General features: G+C 38.4%; 1 pseudogene; it reads left to right on the forward strand.

The window, feature by feature from the left end:
- Positions 1-10,425, forward strand: part of LOC109241561 — a 16,320-nt pseudogene extending 5,895 nt beyond the window's left edge.
- The last annotated feature ends 9,312 nt before the right edge of the window (positions 10,426-19,737 follow it).

Here is a 19,737-nt window from a genome sequence, read left to right on the forward strand (position 1 = left end):
TATATATATATATATATATATGTCCAAATGACCACCACCCCCCTCAGAACCCCCTACCCTACGTCTCTCTCATACCCCAATACCTGAACCCTAACTCCGTCGTCCCACACCGTCTGCCGCCGGCCGAAAATCGCCTCCGGGGGCAATGGTCCAAATGCCCCCAAATTTTCACCATGGCTTCTCCTTCACCTCCCCTTTCCAAATCCAAGCCCCGTTTCCCTCAAATCCCCCCCAAACCCGTCGAATAAACGAAACCCTAGCCGCCGTCGCCGCCGTGTCCGGCGGCGCCGCCTCAAAACCCCACCAAAATTACACCCTACCTCACCCTCCTCTGTTCGAATTCACAACCAATAACCTTCAAATCGTCCCAAAATGGCTCGAATTTTAGATCAAAACGGCCTAGAACCCTAATTTCATATTTGGTCAAGCAATTTCAAAGTGACTTGCCCAGGTCGAGTTTCAAATCTGGTAATCCCTTCACTTTTATTTTTCACTATTTTTTTTATTTGTTTTCTGTCATGCTACTTGCTTGCTTGTTCTTGGTTTATTTTTTAAAAAAAAAATTGTTAGTCATAGAGTTCTGTTTTTTTTTTTATAGTCATGCTATTTTAATTATGTTATTTGCTTGTGATTATATAGTTCCCTGTTTGTTTTTCTTACCTTTTGTTTACGTGATTTAATTTTACTTCGTTTTTAATTGTAGTTACAGTTTTTACTTGTTTGTTTTTAATTGTTATTTTACTATTTTTATTAGTTCAATAATAGAATTAGTCTTAGGATACAATATTAATTAGAATTAGTTTGATTTCAATTCTCTTTGCCTTTGTTAAGAATTTCTGATTTAGTTTTGCAAAATAGGGATTTGGGCCTTGCTTAAAATCAGTAGGCCCTTTGAATCGGGTCATTTGGCCCAGACTAGTTGGTAGACTTCGGTAGTCAGGGGCACTAAGGGTATATTGGGTAGTTCAATTAGGGAATCCCTGCAATAACTGAAAATAGAACCCCCTAGAACCTTCTATATGGGGGTTCTAATTTGAAATTCAGGAATTGGTTGGTATAACTTGGGCAATAAGACAGTCCTTTAAGGACTTCTAAGCTAAAAACTGAAGTTAAAAGAGGGGGCAAGGGTGTAAAGTAAAATTTCTGAAAGTTGCCCTAACTTTGCCTATAAAAAGGCAGTACCCTGCCTTGCAATACAAGTTTAGAAATCCACAAAATCAAAAAATTTCAAATTCAAATCAAAAAATCCAAAAAAAACTCAAGAGTGTGAAATCCTGGGAGTTTAAGAGGGAAAATTTCCAGATCTGAAAGTTCTTAAAAGTTCTTAGATCCTAGAATTTGACTTAGAGTTGAGAGGTCTGATTTTAAGAGCTCAAAAACACCCGGATCCTAGATCTACAGCTTTGATAAGATTCCTGCTTGGTTTTGCTCACACTGTTATTGATTCAAGCTTAAATTTGAACTGACCTCCTTCAATTCCCTGGGTGATTTTTTGCTTGAACACTGTTACACTGCTGCTGCCCAGCTGACCTCAATTTTCTTATTTTGGTTCAATTTCCAGGTACTCTTTTACTTTCTAAGGAAATGATATGTAACATACAATTGTGGATTATTTGAAGTTGCTGTGAAAGGATGACTGCTTTTCTATTGTGCCTTCCATGTCCAAATTCACATAAGAATTTCTAAGTTCCAGTAGTGTATCATAGTGATGTGTAGCTTATCCGATTCACCTAAATGTAATGATGGCATATTGAAGATCATTGTTACTCTCTCATCTCTGCTGAAACTGATTGAATTACTAGCCTATTTGAATATTTGAAAATTGTACATTGGACTGTTATGTGGAAGTATTCATCTCTCAAATTCATGTTGCTTTGGTAATCAGATGTTTAGTAGTTTATTTTCAATTCTAGTCCATGATTCAGTTTTAAAAAAGTGCGAGTTAGACTGTTGTTTTGGGAGCTAAAATCTCAGAAATAGATATGTTAGTCATAGCATATGTAGGAGTTGAATATGAGTATGAAATTAGAATGTAAAGTCAATACGCACTTGATTTGAATGAATTGAATTGTTCAGTTGTTTATGAACTGTTAAGCTTAATTTTTGATTTAAGATCAGTATTGCGAGGCCCAATTTAAATCAATGCATGATTTGGTTTCATATTTTTGGGCCACACCTTGGCAGTTTGCTTGAATAAATTTGAGGCCCTTTGAGCCTGGATATCACGATTGGAATAAATTGTTCATTCGTTCACAAAATTGTTAGCAGGCCCAAAGTAAAATCAGAATTGGATTTGGGCTCATTTATGAGCCAAAGCTGGACAGCTTTTGTGTAAATGAGATTTGGGCCCAGTTATTTGATAAGAAGCCCAAACATTACCAGCCCCTTTTGAATTGGTTCATTTGTTAAATTGTGGACTGATCAGGGACTTGATCTTAAGTCCTAATTTCTAGCTTGCCTCCGAATTGGGCTTGTGCTGAGGCCCAACGTTAAACAACTTCTTATAAAGCTGAATGACTCATCCTTCTTCTTGGGCTAATTTCGAAGCCCAATATGCTGAAGGCCTTAATTAAGGCTACTGGTTTAAATTTATAATGCAGGCCTTGGGCCTTTCAAGTCAAGTGGCAGACTTGAATTAAGAGGCCTTCAATAATGGAGGTCCCCTTGTTTATGTTTGGACTTGATCTTGAGGCCCGAACTTTCTTGAATGCCTTTAATTACTTCATAGTGCTAATCAATTAAGTTTTCTAGAGACAATCCTTAATAGATAATAATAGTTCATCTTTAGGATGTCCTTTTAAAATAAATTGAGGTGTGCCGCGCCAAACAAAATTCACAAATTGCGTGGCCTTCTTTAATTATATATATTTTTTTTAAAAATCTTTAGAACTCAGGACGTGCCATTTAGCGAATTTTCATGGCCTCCCGCAAAGATATCAACACGCTAGTTGCTTTAGGCTCGTCATTTAATAATATTACCTTCTTAAATTCGGGTGCGCATTTCATGTGACCCAAATCCAAATCCCAAAACGTTGAATAAAATGTGTTTCGGATCCGGGTGCATTTCATGTGACGTGATCCAACAACATGTTTTATACGACGTTCAATCTTCCTTAAAAAATCATTTAAAAGCGGTAAATAATTTAAAATTGCACTACAGGATGAACATATTTTAAAATCAGATATTAGGCCAATTATGATAGTTTAAGCGACCGTGCTTGAACCACGGGATCCAGGGGTGCCTTACACATTCCCTCGGGTCAACAGAATTCCTTAGTCAGAATTTCTGGTTCGCAGACTTCGTTTGGAAAGTCGAAAATTTCCTCGATTTGGGATTCAAGATAAACCGGTGACTTGGGACACCAAAAGCCAAACCTATCCCAAGTGGCGACTCTGATAAATAAATAATCCCATTTCGAATAATGTCACTTAAAGTGGAAAAATTCCCTTATACACTATCCTCTCGGGGTAGGTGTGTAAAAAAGGAGGTGTGACAATTGTTAGATAGCCCATAACCCTAGATCGTTTTCATTACATTGATATCATAAAAATCTGTTCTTCCTCTATGCAAAGTTCATTATTTGTTTTTATTTATTTCAATTAGTTTAGAATCAAATACTTCTAGTTTTAATTATTGTTTAGATAGTAAGGATAGTCTAATTTAGTTAATAGTTAATCACAAGTCCTCGTGGGTTCGACATCCGACTTTTAGTCACTTTATTACTTGACGACCGCGTATACTTGCGTGTGCGTTTGGCCGCAACACTATCAGTGTGGCGAGGTGATCTTCAGAGAATTCGAGGTATATCTGCCTCGTCCGCAGACCGGGGATTCCCTCTCTATTCTCTCTTTTAGCTATAGCCTTTTGTATTTTCTTTTGACTAGACATTCTGGAATTAGAACACTATGTAGTATCCATATCTTGTGATTTTATGAGATTCCGGATTTTGGGAGTTGATTTAGTTTGAGAGTGTATATTTGTATATGTCGAGCGGCATCTTAAACATATTCATTATGTTTTTATTCGCATCTTTTGGCTAGTTTTATCTTATGTTTCTTTTTCCCTAAATTGTTAGGCTTACCTAGTCGTAGAGACTAGGTGCCGTTACGACAGTTCACGGTGGGAAAACTTGGATCGTGAATTCGCTCGGGCCAGTACGGCACCAGGTGCCAGCCATGCCTCCCCAGGTTTGGGGCGTGACATTTCAAATTCATATTTTCTTCAGTTTTTCACATGAAATGTTGACCGTAGTCAACTCAAATTATTTTTAAGGCTAATCTTCATATTTTCTTCAGTTTTTCAAATAAAAACAATCCGAAAAAGACACAGACTATGCACGCAAATCAAGAATCACTAAGCGGAGCTAATTGAGCTCTAGGACACAAAAATAAAGGCTAAAACTAATGACCTATTGGTCATCACACTATCGCAACACATTTGATTATTTGATAAATTTATTACTTATTTATACATTTTAGAGAATTTTGAACACACTTACACTGTTCGAGCTAAAACGACGGATTCATTCGAACCCACAAGTAATGGGCTAGACCCGCCCCTTTAGCCAACTATAAGAAATAACGTTAATCATATTCAACTGTTGTAGATCTAACTGATCAGACAATTAATTTCTGAGAAAACACAAGTCATTGAACACCATGAGATATCGTTGATGATCAACAATTTCTTGTGGATCTAACTGTTAGAAAAAATAATAATCACTATCACTATCATACATGAGAAAACAAGATACACTAGCTAACTTTGGTTCCAAATTCTTTGATATTTGCTTGACAAATCCGCTGAATATCTTTGTCTTCCAGCTGCTTAAAATTAATAGTACAGAATTAGTTAAAGTTCATTTTTCCTTAACTAATTTGTTCTTTTGCAGTCAAATTAACGAAGTTAAGCTGCTTGGTCTCCACGTTAGCAATTTAGTTTTGAGGTTTTTTTTTTTACTATATAGAAGTCTACAAGATAGATGGTAATGTAAATAACATAGTTATGACTTTCCACTGGCTATTGAAAGATTTAGATATTTGGTATCCACAACTCGTAATTTCTAATTCTAATTCAAATTTGCCTCGTGTAGGCCCACTAAAGGAGTAAATTACTCCCTATGTTTCCAATTCTAAGAATTGAATTGAGACATGTAACCCCTTAGTAGGTTAATATCTTTATTCAATCACCTAACAAATACAATCACATACCTAAATAACTCTGGCAAAATTGTACCTGAGAAAATATTTTGAGAGGAATCTTAATTCTTATGGAGAAAAATAAAATTGAAATATCTCGATGATAATATTAATAATAAAATAATATTCAGGTAGTAGAATAGCCCTAAAAGTTTAAATCTCCTGGCTGGAACAAAGTACCAAGAGAACTGAATAAAGATAATACCCTCCTAATGGTACTGAACAGAGGAAGATTAAGGATTTAAATTCTATTTGTTCCATATTAAGGTTGTTAGCATTGAACTCGTTATATTTTTAAAATTATGAGTTCATACCTGCTCTTTTTTACAAGTGTTATAAAATTTTACACAAAATATTTACTCCGCTTGAAAATATATTGGTTCAAATTGAACTTGTAGCTATAATGGGACATCCACGTATTGAATGGGCCGCGAATACAAATACGAATACGAATGCGAATACTATTATTCTTTGTGTTTGGTTTTTTCATATATAAGAAAGATAAGGGGGAAAAATATGAAGGTATTGAAGCTTTAAAGCGTATACACTCAAACCTCTCTATAACAATATTATTTTTTTCGTTACCAAGAAGGACTATTAAGGTCTTCCAAAAAGTGAATATAATAGATTTACAACTTTAACCGCTTATTTACGATAAAACTAGTTGGATGAAAACAGCGCTCCTAAATGAAGCCTTTCTATTTTATATATATGATATATGATACCACCTGCCACAAAGAATATAATTTATATCTTCAAATCGCAAAAAGCAAAGTGTAGAAGACCCAACAAACACATAGTTTTTAAACTTTTGATGTTATTAGATGAGGTGCTTGATTACATATTCGTCATTATTGTTAGAGCAGTTAAATAACATGAGCCAAACTTTTGTACTTTTTTATCTCAAATTGTATTATTTATATAACCATAATGCATTAAACATCAAAATAATTGGGAAGGCATATGGAATCTTTGGTAATTACTAATAATTCAATCCAATGCTGAACAATTATTCAGGAGAATAATTGAAGAGTGAGTGCATGAGAACTGAACTAGCCACAGGGTTAGCTAGAATTTGAAAAGGAAAAAGAGAAACAATTGAAGCATCTGTACCCAGCAAAATAAAAATTACTGCAGGTTGAAAGGGGAATTATTTTGCAAAAATTTTAAGTTCTTTGCGTACTGACTACGTAACATATTTGTATACTGTCATGTTAAGTTTATTGCCGCAACAAGTAGCTAAGTGTGTGGCCTTTATAGCCCAGTGGTCAATAAAATTGGTGTAAACCTTGGAGACTACGGTTCAAATTTCAGAGATAAACTTTAGGTGATTTCTTTATATATACCTAAGTTATAGAGGGGCAGAATTACCTGGTGCCTGTGCTGGTGGAAATCCTTTATATTATAACTGTATATATAACTTAAACCCTTATAAACAAACGTTATATTGAAGAAAAAATTATTAAGACGTGTTATCATCCAGACAACATATCAATATGATATCTTTAGTATTGGTTAAGAATGACTCAAAGAAAATATCAAAAACATACACATACAAACAGTGTTTGAATATGAAGAGTTATAGTCTAAACTCGGGGTCGTTTGGTAGGGTGTATAATAATAGTGCTGAATAAGGTATATTATTGATGCAAAAATTAGTAATGCATGGATTAGTAACGTAAGTATTAGTTATGCAGAGATTATTTGTTATCTAACGTTTGGTGCGGTGTACTAAAAATTAAAATGCATTGCATAAAGTTTAAGAAAATTAGTTGTATAAAAAAAATTCCTCCATATTCTTTAGCATTAAGGAACTTTAAGGATAATTTCATCTTCAACCACGCTAATGCATGCATTAATAGTCTTGGTATTTCTAATACCATGGTTTGCTATGTAGTAGTTATACATAGGATAATACCAAACACATTGTATAACTAATACTTGCATTTGTAATATATAGATTGAAATAGTATATTAAATAAAGGATTAGTCATACCAAAAGCTAATGCATGCATTATCTTCTATATTGACCTCTACCAAACGACCCCGAAGCTCATGCAGAGGTATAAATAGTGGATTGCATGCTTATACATACCCGTTCAAAAAATAATTAGATACTCTAAAATAGCAAACCTTATTGTTGTACTTTATGTAGTCTCCATTTTCATATGCACTTTCTGTATCTCTATTAATACCTTTTTCTGGATAATATTCACTACTATTATCCTTAAGGTCACAAGAAAATGGAGTGTAAGAAACAAGAAATCTAATAAGCCATTGCCCCCAGGTACAAAACCATGGCCGATAATTGGCAGCCTTCCTCAAATTCTCCTAAATAGAAAGCCAACATCTCATGTGATACAGAAACTAATGGAGGAAATGGACACAAATTGCTTGCATTCGTCTTGGTAATGTCCATGTCATTCCTGTCACTTCTCCCGAGCTTGCTTGTGAGTTCTTAAAGAATCAAGACTCTATTTTCTCAGCAAGGCCTATTTGCATGTCCGCGAACCTCAGTTAGCAATGGATACTTGACTTTAGTGTTTCTCCCCATATGTGATCAATGGACGAAAATGAGAAGAATCGTTGCTTCTCATGTGCTCTCACCAATATCTCTTCAATGGCTTAGTCATAAAAGGGATGAAGATGCTGACCACCTTCTTCGATATATTTACAATGAATGCAGCAACCAACAGGTAATCAACTTGAGGAAAGTGACAAGATATTATTGTGGGAATGTTATTTGGAATATGATTTTTCAGCAAGAGATTATTTGGAAAAGAAGTTGAGGAGCAAGTTGATGCACTCTTCACACTTCTTGAATACCTCTATTCTTTTGGTATCTCAGATTTCTTGCCATTATTAAGTGTGTTTGATTTGGACGGTCACCAAAAAATTATCAAGAAAGCCTTTGCCACGGCAATAAAACACATTGATACTGAAATTGATCAGAGGATTCAGATTTGGAAGGATGGCACCAAAACTGTGGAAGAAGACATCCTTGATGTTCTTATAATGCCCAAGGATGACAATGGAAATCCGTTGATGAATGTTAAAGAGATTAAAGCATAAGTCCTTGTAAGTATACTTTCAATCCCCTAAACCATGTGAATGATATTGTTGAATTGTGTGACCCCTCATTTAACTAAAATGATATATTTATTTAAAATGGTCGCTGTTTTCTTCCTTAATATCACATTACAATGAATAGTAAAATATTTACTTGGATTACACGGATGGATTTTCTGATTGAATCATAATTCAGAACAATAAAAAAAGACTACCAAATTTCAAGACAAATTAAAACATTTCCATTCCCTTCAACCTACCATATAAATAATTAATTTCAATAATAATATAATGTTCACCTTGTGAAATGGTGTTGATATGTCTGACTAATTACAAACGGTTAATATACAGGAACTCATGTTGGCAACAGTTGATAACCCCTCAAATGCAGTTGAATGGACACTTGCAGAAATGTTGAACCAACCACAATTGATGCAAAGAGTCATAGAAGAACTCAACACTGTCGTTGGGAGCAATAGATTGGTTCAAGAATCAGACTTGGCACGACTAAATTATGTCAAAGCTTGCATAAAAGAGGCCTTCCGTCTCTACCCAATATCGCCTTTTAATGTTCCTCATGTCTCTGTTTCTGATACTATTATTAGTGAAAAATACTTCATCCCTAAAGGGAGTGTAGTGCTATTAAGTCGTCTAGGACTTGGTCGGAACCCTAGAGTTTGGGAGGAGCCGATGAAGTTTAAGCCTGAGCGCCATCTCAAGGAAAATAATGGTGAAGTAGTTCTCAATGATTCTGAGTTACGCTTGTTATCATTTAGTATTGGACGATGAGGGTGCCCTGGTGTGAAACTTGGTTCTACCATTACTACCATGTTACCTGCTAGGCTTCTCCACGGGTTTACTTGGAGTTTACCACCAAATTCACCATGCAATGATTTAATTGAGTCGTTGAAGAGTGATCTCTTTTGTACATTGCCACTTCTTGCTCAAGCAAAACCAAGAGTAGCTGAGACAATGTATCCTTTACACAAAAATTTTAAATCTTATTCCGGTTGTTGTGTAGGGGGTAATCAAACTTGTTCAGACTTGTCTCCATTTCACGTGCCTTGCATGTGGAGCCCTAATCATTATTTTAAAATTTATATTTAAATATAATAAAATTTTAATACAATAAATAATTTAGCATATTTATCCTATATATTATACAAGCACTTGTAATTATTTGGATGATATCTATTTTTTTCTTTTTTTTTTAATCCGTGTTTATGATTTAAGCAATATGATAGAGATAGAATATAGAAAATAAAAATTTTGAATATTTTTCTTTTGGAAAGACGGTAAATTTGAATAAAGAATTGACGTAAAAAGTGAGGGGCGATAAAAACAGAAGGCAACGAAAATGCACTATGTAGGCAAAAGGGCTTGCGAGAAAACCTATATGGGGGAAGTGCACGGTTATCCACTAATAACACATATATTTACTTTTAAGTCACTGTTTAAAATGTCTTTAGTCTTTAGCCACTGCTTTAATAAACTTTAACTGCCCGGACGAAAATACCCTTCTGCTCATGTCCTTAACTTTTGAACTTAACTTCAGGACATTGATAGTAAGCTATATAGTTGATATTTACACCTTAATTGCTCATGCTTTGTTGTTGTTTTAGAAGGTAAATTACCAACAAAATATTTTAAATAGTGTTATTTGGTTTCGCAGGGAATATTATATGTGAGGAAGCAACATAAAGTGTTTGGAGGCGATAATGTGAAGAAAATACCCATTCAAGAAGTACCCGAACACCAAGGAGCAGAAAAAAATGACCTGAACAAAGGTCCACCTCGACCGCGGTGGACCGCAGTGCAGCGCGTGGAAGATAAAACACAAAAATAGACTGGGCACTGTTCATTACGGTTAACCGCGGTCCACGCCACGGCCACAGTGAACTGTTCACGAATCTGAAAATTTGGGGGCCGAAGTGTCAATTCGGGGAAACTTTTGTAAAACCCTTATAAGCTGTATAAGCTCGCCCAAGATAAGAAGAAGCTTATTTTTTTGATTACTTTTGGAGGAGGAACAAGAGTCAGAGATCACCCAAAACATTATAGTTCTTTATCTCTACTATTTCTTGCAATTTTTACATTATGAACAATTTAATAGTTTTCTCTTACTTTGTTATGAGTAGCTAAATCCTTTGTCTAGGATTTTGATGGAACCTATTGAAGGATGAACTTCTTGATTATGTCAATATAGATTGCCAGTTTATCTCTATTTGTTCAACTACGTGTTTGTTGTGGTTAATTGACAGGATCCTCAATTAGCTGTGCCTATTTAGTGTGCATGACTCGGGAGAGAGTGCATATTTAGGTAGTTGTTGAACAACATCACTCCCAAAGTATAAGAGGGATCTATAACTGTGAGTTTAAAGGCGGGATTAGGAATAACGAAGCCTTGGGTGCAATCTAACGTGAGCTGTAATAAACTAAGCTAGCTAGCGTATCTCGGGAGAGTGCGTCTAGTAAATTATTGTGATTACTCGGGAGAGATTTACGGTAAATAGAGTGCTCATGATTGATAGAGATGTGTTGGTTAATTTATATGAAGCATAACCGGAAGGGATTCCATCAATAGGGGAAATCATAGCCTTAGAACCTTCTCATAATTGTTTACAACTGAAGCATAGTTAGTTTTCAGCTGTCTATTTACTTTCAGTCTTAGTTATTAGTAATACCATCAACTGTGATTTATAAAGTTTGGGGAAGTTGATTCCATAGAATTGAGTACATCCAAATAAAGTAATTAATAGGTTAATTCCCTGTGGGTTCGACTCTGGGCATAAATACTCAGACTATATTTGCAACGCCCGCGTGTCTTTTTATAAGGATTAGTTGGGCGTGATCAAATTTTGGCGCCGTTGCCCGGGAGTTAACGGTGTTATCAATTACAATTGAAAGAAGTACAAAATTCTTAGTGTAGTTAGTTTTCTCTATACCCAATCTTTTCATTGAAATTCTAACGTTTGAACTCTTGTGGAATTCAGGTGTATGCCTAGAAATTCTTCGAGGACTGGAGAACTGCTAGAAGAACTCTCAGACCCCGAGAAAACATTTAGGGCATTGAACCGTGCTAACAAGAGAACACAACAATCCCAACAACCAAACCAACTCGAATTTGACATGGGTGACACACAAAACGTCATTGGAAATGTTGGGGATCCGCCAGCAGACCCCAACGTAAGAGTAGTGGCACCTCTTGTGCCCGAAGCTGCATTTTATGCTGCACAAGCCCACAGCTGATAACCTGGCCACTGCCATAGCTGTTCCCGCAATTCAAGCGGAGACCTTCCAGATAACCAACAATATGCTGCATCTTCTGCAGAATAAAGTATTGTTCTCCGGATCACACATTAAAGACCCTCAGCAACACCTGAAAAATTTTCTGTCTATTTGTGTGACCCAAAGGCAGCCAAATTTGACCCCGGAAGCTATCAAGTTGTTACTATTCCCATTCTCTGTGACCGGGGAAGCACAGACTTGGCTAAATTCGCTCCATATCAATTCCATAGTCACCTGGGAAGAATTAGTCAAGCAGTTCCTGAATAAGTTCTATCCGCCCAACAAGACTGCAAGATAGATTGATGAAATATTGCAGTATAAGCAGCAGCCGACTGAGTCCTTGCAAGAAATTAGGAAAGATTTAAAGGGATGCTAGTGAAGTGCCCTCACCATGGCATTCCAGACCAGATGCTTGGCCAGAGATTCTACATGGGGTTAGCTGACAATCTAAAGGCAAATGTGGATGCTTCAGGTGGCGGTGCATTTTTTAGTAAGACATTCACCGAGTGCAAAGTCCTTCTGTGACAAGATTGTCACAAAATTCGGGGTGGATGACTAGAGGTACAACACTGGCACCCATAGTGCATTCAGTTCCTCTTGACCCAAATAATTCGCATGCAGAGAACATGGCCACACTCATGACCCAGATGAGCATATTGACAAAGAAGATTGATGAGATGGGTACAAAATAGGTGCACATTGTTGATACAACAAATGGAGGACTGTGTACACCTTGTATTAATCAGTCTTATGTGTGTTCATGGAGCGGAGAAAGCGAAAATCAAGGGGCAAGGAAAGATATGAATTATGTCAACAACTATGGGGGTCAGAGACAAGGAGGACAACAGTGGAGACCGCCACAAAATCAGCAGTACAGGCCAAACATGCAACAGCCTGGGGGTATGCACCCTCAAGGCCAATTGCTGTCAGTGCCATATCAGAGACCACAGGGCTATCCATAGCAAAATCAGCAACAATTAACATACTAACCACCTCCTCAGCAGCAAGATAACAACATGGTGGAAATCAGGGGTATGCTTCAACAACTCATTGCGACAAATAATAAAGTGCAGGAAAATTTGGCAGTACATGATTCAGCTATAAAGAACATTGAAACGCAGCTGGGACAGCTGTCCATGGCTTTAAACAACCGCCCTCAGGGAACCTTGCCTGGAGACACAAACGTAAACCCCAAGGAGCAAAACCTGAATCAGCTGATGGCAGTAAGTCTCCGGAATGGGAGAGACCTAGACAGAGAACAAGAAATTATACAAGCCAGCAAAGAGAGTACGCCAGCCGCTCCAGTTCCATTAGAGGTGGATGAAACAACAGAACTTAATGAAGTGGTGGTTGAACAGAGTAATGAGGAAAAAGGCAAAGAAAAGATGAATGAGCAAGCTGCAGAACAGGTGGCACCTCTTGTACCAAAAAACTCCAACAAGGAGAAGCCAGCAAGCAGTGCACAAAGGGTGATACCTGCGCCCTTCCCTCGGAGACTGGGGAAGCAAAAGAAGGAAGTTCAGTACAAGAAATTCATGGAGATGCTACATCAAATTCAGTTGAATATTCCTTTGATGGATGCTCTGAGGGAGATGCCCGGTTATGCCAAGATGATGAAGGATCTAATGTCACAGAAGTTTGATTTTCAGGATCTTTCCACTGTGACNTTAAATGTACTACGACGAAGTTTTTTGAGTTTTTTCAGGACTTACTTTCCACTCGTGACGTCTGACACAGACCTGCAGCGCAGTAGTAACAAGACCGATGGCTCAAAAGATGTCTGATCCAGGTAGCTTCACTATTCCATGCACAATTGGGAGTTATGCCTTTGCAAAGGCATTATGTGATTTGGGAGCCAGCATAAATCAGATGCCGCTGGCAGTGTACACCAAGCTGGGCATTGGCAGAGCTAGACCGACTTCGATGTTGCTACAGCTGGTTGACCGCACGGTGAAAAGGCCAACTGGTATTCTTGATGATGTGTTGGTGCAAGTGGGGAAGTTCGTATTCCCTACAGATTTTGTTATTCTGGATTGTCAGGTAGATGAGGAGATACCTCTCATTTTGGGTAGACCGTTTTTGGCCACTAGAAGAGCATTGATTGATTGTGAGACTGGGGAATTAAAAATGAGACTGAACGATGAAGAAGTCATATTCAATGTTCAGCAATCTATGAGGAGACCTAGCGAATATGCTAATTGCTCTCTAGTGGAGACAGTAGATGTGATCCTGCAAGAAGATGATGTGACCCTGATTGTTAAAGATCCATTAGAGGCATGTTTGACAAATTTAGAAGAGATGGATGGTGAAGGGTTAGCTGAATGGGTCATGGCACTTGAAGGCCAAGGATTCTGGACAAGGGAACCTCAGTTCGAGTCCCTTGAGTTAGAAAAAAGGGCTATACCTCCAGCAAAGCCATAAATAGAGGAACCGCCCAAGCTGGAGCTGAAGCCACTCCCAGATCACCTCAGATACGTTTTCTTAGGCCCTAATTCTACTTTGCCTGTTATTATATCATCCGGTTTGCTAGATGTGCAGGTAGAACAACACTTACAGGTACTACAGGAAAGCAAGACTGCCATTAGCTGGACCATGGCAGACATTAAGGGTATCAGCCTTGCCTTCTGTATGCATAAGATTCTCTTGGAAGAAGGGCACAAACCTTCCAGAGAACATCAACGAAGGCTGAACCCGAACATGAAAGAGGTAGTAAAGAAGGAAGTGATCAAATGGTTAGATGCGGGAATCATCTTCCCCATCTCTGATAGCAATTGGGTCAGCCCTGTCCAATGTGTGTCGAAAAAGGGGGAATGACTGTTGTGCAAAATAAGAAAAATGAGTTGATCTCAACTCGTATAGTCACGGGATGGAGGATTTGCATGGATTACCAAAAATTAAACACAGCCACCCGGAAGGACCATTTCCCCTTGCCTTTCATTGACCAAATGTTAGACAGGCTGGCCGGGCGATCACACTTCTGTTTCTTGGATGGATATTCGGGGTACAATCAGATATTAATAGCCCCCGAAGATAGAGAGAAAACATCCTTCACCTATCCATATGGCATCTTCGCCTTTCGGAGAATGCCTTTTGGGCTTTGCAATGCACCAGTGACATTTCAATGGTGCATGTTAGCCATCTTCACAGACATGGTGGAGGATATTATGGAAGTCTTTATGGATGATTTCTCCGTGGTGGGAGATTCATTTGAAGACTGTCTTCACAACTTAAGGAGAGTGCTTAAAAGATATGTGGAGACAAATTTAGTGCTAAACTGGGAGAAGTGCCATTTTATGGTACAGAAAGGGATAGTCCTGGGGCATCGAGTGTCCAGTAAAGGAATTGAGGTCGACCATGCTAAGGTTGACGTGATTGAAAAGCTACCACCGCCTACTTCAGTCAAGGCGGTGAGAAGTTTCCTTGGACACGTCGAATTCTACCGGCGATTCATAAAAGATTTTTCCAAAATTGCTAACCTATTATGCAAACTCCTTGAAAAGGATCAGCCCTTTGTATTTTCTAATGATTGCAGGTTGGCATTTGAGGAATTGAAGAAGAGGTTGGTGACAGCACCCATCATTGTTGCACCCAACTGGGAGCAACCATTTGAGCTCATGTGTGACGCAAGTGACTATGCCATAGGAGCAGTCTTGGGGCAGTGAAAAGATAAACTGATGCACCTGATTTACTATGCAAGCAAGACGCTACGCGGTCCACAACTCAACTACACTGTGACGGAGAAGGAGATGTTAGCGGTGGTGTTTGCTTTTGACAAGTTCAGATCATATCTGATTGGATCTAAGGTAATTGTATACACTGATCACGCAGCTCTCAGGTACTTGATTGAGAAGAAGGATTCTAAGCTGCGCCTGATTCGTTGGGTGCTGTTGTAGCAAGAATTTGACCTCGAAATTCGTAACCGTAAGGGCACAGAAAATCAAGTCGCTGATCATCTATCATGACTTGAAGGAGCTGAAAAATCAGTCGAGGTCGAAGAGATTCTGGAAACCTTTCCAGACGAGCAGCTGCTCGCAGCTAGTCTTGAGGAAGAGCCATGGTATGCAGACTTTGCAAATTACCTGGCTTGTGGTATAGTTCCCCATGACCTTTCATCTGTACAAAAGAAAAAGTTTTATCGTGATTGCCGCATGTATTATTAGGACGAGCCTTATTTGTTTAGAATATGTGTTGATAATATGATCTGGAGGTCTGTCCCCAAGATAGAACAATCTTCTATTTTGTAGGCTTGTCACACATCAGCATATGGAGGACATTTTGGAGGGGTCAGGACAGCTGCGAAAGTGCTAGAGGCCAGATTCTTTTGGCCAACAGTGTTTAGAGATACATACCTATGAGTGAAGGAATGTGATGAATGTCAGCGGACCGGGAACATTTCCCGTCGCCATGAGATGCCCATGAACCCGATTCAAGAAGTGGAGGTGTTCGATATTCGGGGAAGATGATTCCATAGAATTGAGTACATCCAAAGAAAGTAATGGATAGGTTAATTCCCTGTAGGTTCGACTCTGGGCATAAATACTCAGACTATATTGCAACGTCCGCGTGTCTTTTTATAAGGCATAGTTGGGCGTGATTAATTTTGGCGACTACATGTCGTTAACTTTTGAACTTTTAACTCTAAGTTCAGGACTTCAAGACTACATCTCCTTAACTTTTGAACTTGGAACTCTAAGTTCAGGACTTCAGGACTACATGTCCTTAACTTTTGAACTTACTTCAGGACTTCAGGACTACATGTCCTTAACTTTTGAACTTGTAACTGTAAGTTCAGGACCAAGTGTCCTTAACTTTTGAGCTTGTTAGTCTAAGTTCAGGACCTATTGTCCTTAACTTTTGGGATTCTTAGCCTAAGTTCAGAACCTATTATCCTTAACTTTTGAGCTTGTTAGTCTAAGTTCAAGACTTCAGGACCTATTGTCCTTAACTTTTGAACTTGTAACTGTAAGTTCAGGACCTATTATCCTTAACTTTTGGATGTCTTAGCCTAAGTTCAGGATGTATTGTCCTTAACTTTTGAGCTTGTACCAATAGATCCTTCTTATTTGATTGGTTCACATTTTCATCGTCATCGTTGTCATCCTCATCAAAAGGCTTTTCCTTATGAAATATACAGCAAATCTTAGAGCCCGTCTTGTTGAGGAACTCGTTATCCACTGTACCTGGCTTCCATGAAATGCTCTTCTTCTTCTGTGTCATTTTTAGAGTTAGGGTTTCTGTTGTATGTTGCTGCTCCTGTTCGGACGATGATGAGGAGAAGGATTCCGATGAGTTGTTTAGGGTTAGGGTTATTGTTGATGTTGTTATTCCGGTGGTTGCCGGTAATGGTGATTGTCTTGCGCTTCTCACCACTGTCGGGGCTCCGGTTCTATGGAAGAAAGGTTAAAAATATCTTTTTCACATTAATTTTAATAGAGTAGTGGCTATTTTTGCTCAACATTAGAATTGCTGGATAAAAAATAAATACCACCTTAAATAGTGGCTATCCCACGCCATTTTCACAACCTATGTTATGTCCCTTGTTCCTTCATTTCTTGCTTGATCATATTATTCTTCACATTTCTTTTTGTTGCAAATGTCCACACATGTGCCTCGCACTTGTATTCTAATAATGAAATTTATATGACGTAACATGTTTGATAATATAAATGTACAGTATTGTTCCTTTACTTTTAAAATATTTAAATATACTTCTTGATAAAAGTTATTGGTAATTAAAAATAAATGGAGGGGAGATAAAGAGAACTTACAAATAAATTGCATTACATTATACAATATCCGGAAAAGGGCCTAAACTACCCCTATTATTTGCTAAATGGTTTACAAACACCCTTCGTCCATCTATCGGTCAAAACAAGCATATGACGTTTAATATATTGAAAAAAATACCCTCGCGTCTAACAATAGAATTGGTAGGCCTTTTATTTAATGATATGGCAGTTTTTTACTGGGCCACGTGTCATTGTCGGTCAAAAATCAAATATGGGCCTTATTTCTACTCATTTACCCGATCCCTTTTAAAGAAAAAGACTGATGGGCCGCTTGAAAGGAAAAATTGGTGAAAAAGTTTTTGGCCAAAACTATTTTTTAGTACTAGGTTTGTGTTTGTTTGACTTAAAAGGTGTTAAATTTTTTTCCACTTGATCAATACCCATTTTGCATGAACTCCTTTTTCAATTTTGAAATTTTTTTTGGGACTCACTATAGCTTAAGAGTGTGCTTGGAAATTTTTGACAGAAAATTCAATTGGAAAAAAAAGAAGAAAGAAAAGGAGTAGGCGAGAGTATATGATTTGTTTATACACCATTGTTGTAACGACCCGACCGGTCGTTTTGAGTTCTAACACGTCGTTCAGCGGTTTGACACCAGCAATGCTCCGAGTAAGAGGAGGCAGAGGCCAGCTTTCGGACCCATCCCTCGAGGTCCGGGACCCCACCAGGAAACCAAGCAGCAGCTGCACCATCGTAAGGGGGTTAGACCAATGAAAAGTATAAAGCCAGGGAAAAGAAAAGAAAGCGGGGCATAAACCTGATGCGTACTCACATTTCATGTTCCACTCCTCGGGGAATGGCATCCAATCGGCATGAATCAGATCGGAGGTCCTGACTCGGACAAACCGGCTCATCCACCCACGGTCTTTGTCCTCATCGATACTAGCAAAGAGAGATTTTAAGGATCGGCATTACAATTTTATCAAGCCCCCACGATAAAGTCGGGGACTGTACAGTCTGATCAGATGATCGAGGGTAAAGGACATCCCTCGATTTGGCTCGAAAAGAGCCTGATTAAGTAAACGATTCGCCAGAATAAGGGGTAGATCTGGCTGAGCGTCACTCGGTATCATTGTCAAAAGTCATGAATAACTGGATCTATGGGACCTCGAGCCAGAATTACAGCGCCCAACGTAAATGGGTAGGTGTATACGCTCAGGTACCCCGCTTTGTACGTGGTGATGTCCTCCTCGGAGGAAGGAATCACTATTTCTTTATTGTCCCATTTACAATCCTCCTTTACTTTCTTGAGCTGGCCTTGGTCACCAGACAAACATATCGAGACATGGGCTCGCATCGGCCTGGTGTCGAAATAGGTTTCTCGTTTTTAAAATCGGATGTTATTTCACATGGTGGGGGAATACATTCCTCGATTCGAGGAGGCACCAGTGGTTTACCCTTGGTTGATCGAGAAAATGATGAAGCTTTTTCCTTTCGGGAAACCGGTTTAGAGGTTTTAGCCATCGCAATATGGAAGATCCAAGAAAATGAAGACTGTTGATAGTGAAGAGAAGGGAGAGCTCAAAGAGATTGAAAAGAGGGTAATGGGATTTGAAAATAATATGGAAATAAAGTTTGTAAGGTTGTGGAATCTGTCTATTTATAAAGGTCATTTAAGCGTGTTGAGGAAGTCAAAAGGCCGACCGTCAGCCGCCAACAATTAATGATTTTGGGAATCGTACAAAAAGCAACTTTTCAGTTGCTTCAACCGCTGGTGTTATGATATTTGCGTCAGGACTAAGGCATCAAGGATTAATTCGTCAAAAATCATAAAAGGTAGCCTATAAGTCGAGTTCGAGCAGGGTATCCAATCGATCACTAAGCCCAAGGCCTATCCGAGTTGAGGAATCACTCACTCGAAGACTATGAAAAGGCCTAAGTTCTATCCTTATTACAAGCACGAGCAAATGCCCGCTCGACTGTAAAAGCCTAAGGGCTACCCGAGGTGAAGAAGTTTCCCACCCGAGGACTGCAAGGAAGATCTAAGGGATTTACTTCATCTCGAGATCTTGCTCTCACCTAACTCAGGCTCGAGAATCCCGACGTTCCGAGTTCACATTCGAGCTCAGCTCGAGGGTTAACGAAAATCGCGAGGTGTATTGTATTGATCAATTAAAAACCCAAGGGTTTATTATGTCCTAAGCTCGATATTTGGTAGTCATTGAAATCATAAAATCGAGCCTTTTACGAATAAAGATAGAATAAAATTCATCATGGACGGAAAGAGATACAAATAGATCCTTTAATACTTCCAAGAAATGATTGCAAAGTATAATTATGGCACCCACGAAGGATACTTACAAAGAAGAAAAATGTAATGACCCAACCGGCTGTTTTGAGTTCCAGCGCGTCATTCGGCAGTTTGAGGATATGAGCAACTTCACTTCAAGTA

The sequence above is a fragment of the Nicotiana attenuata genome, unplaced genomic scaffold, assembly GCF_001879085.1.
Source record: "Nicotiana attenuata strain UT unplaced genomic scaffold, NIATTr2, whole genome shotgun sequence".
Taxonomy (NCBI): Eukaryota; Viridiplantae; Streptophyta; class Magnoliopsida; order Solanales; family Solanaceae; genus Nicotiana; species Nicotiana attenuata.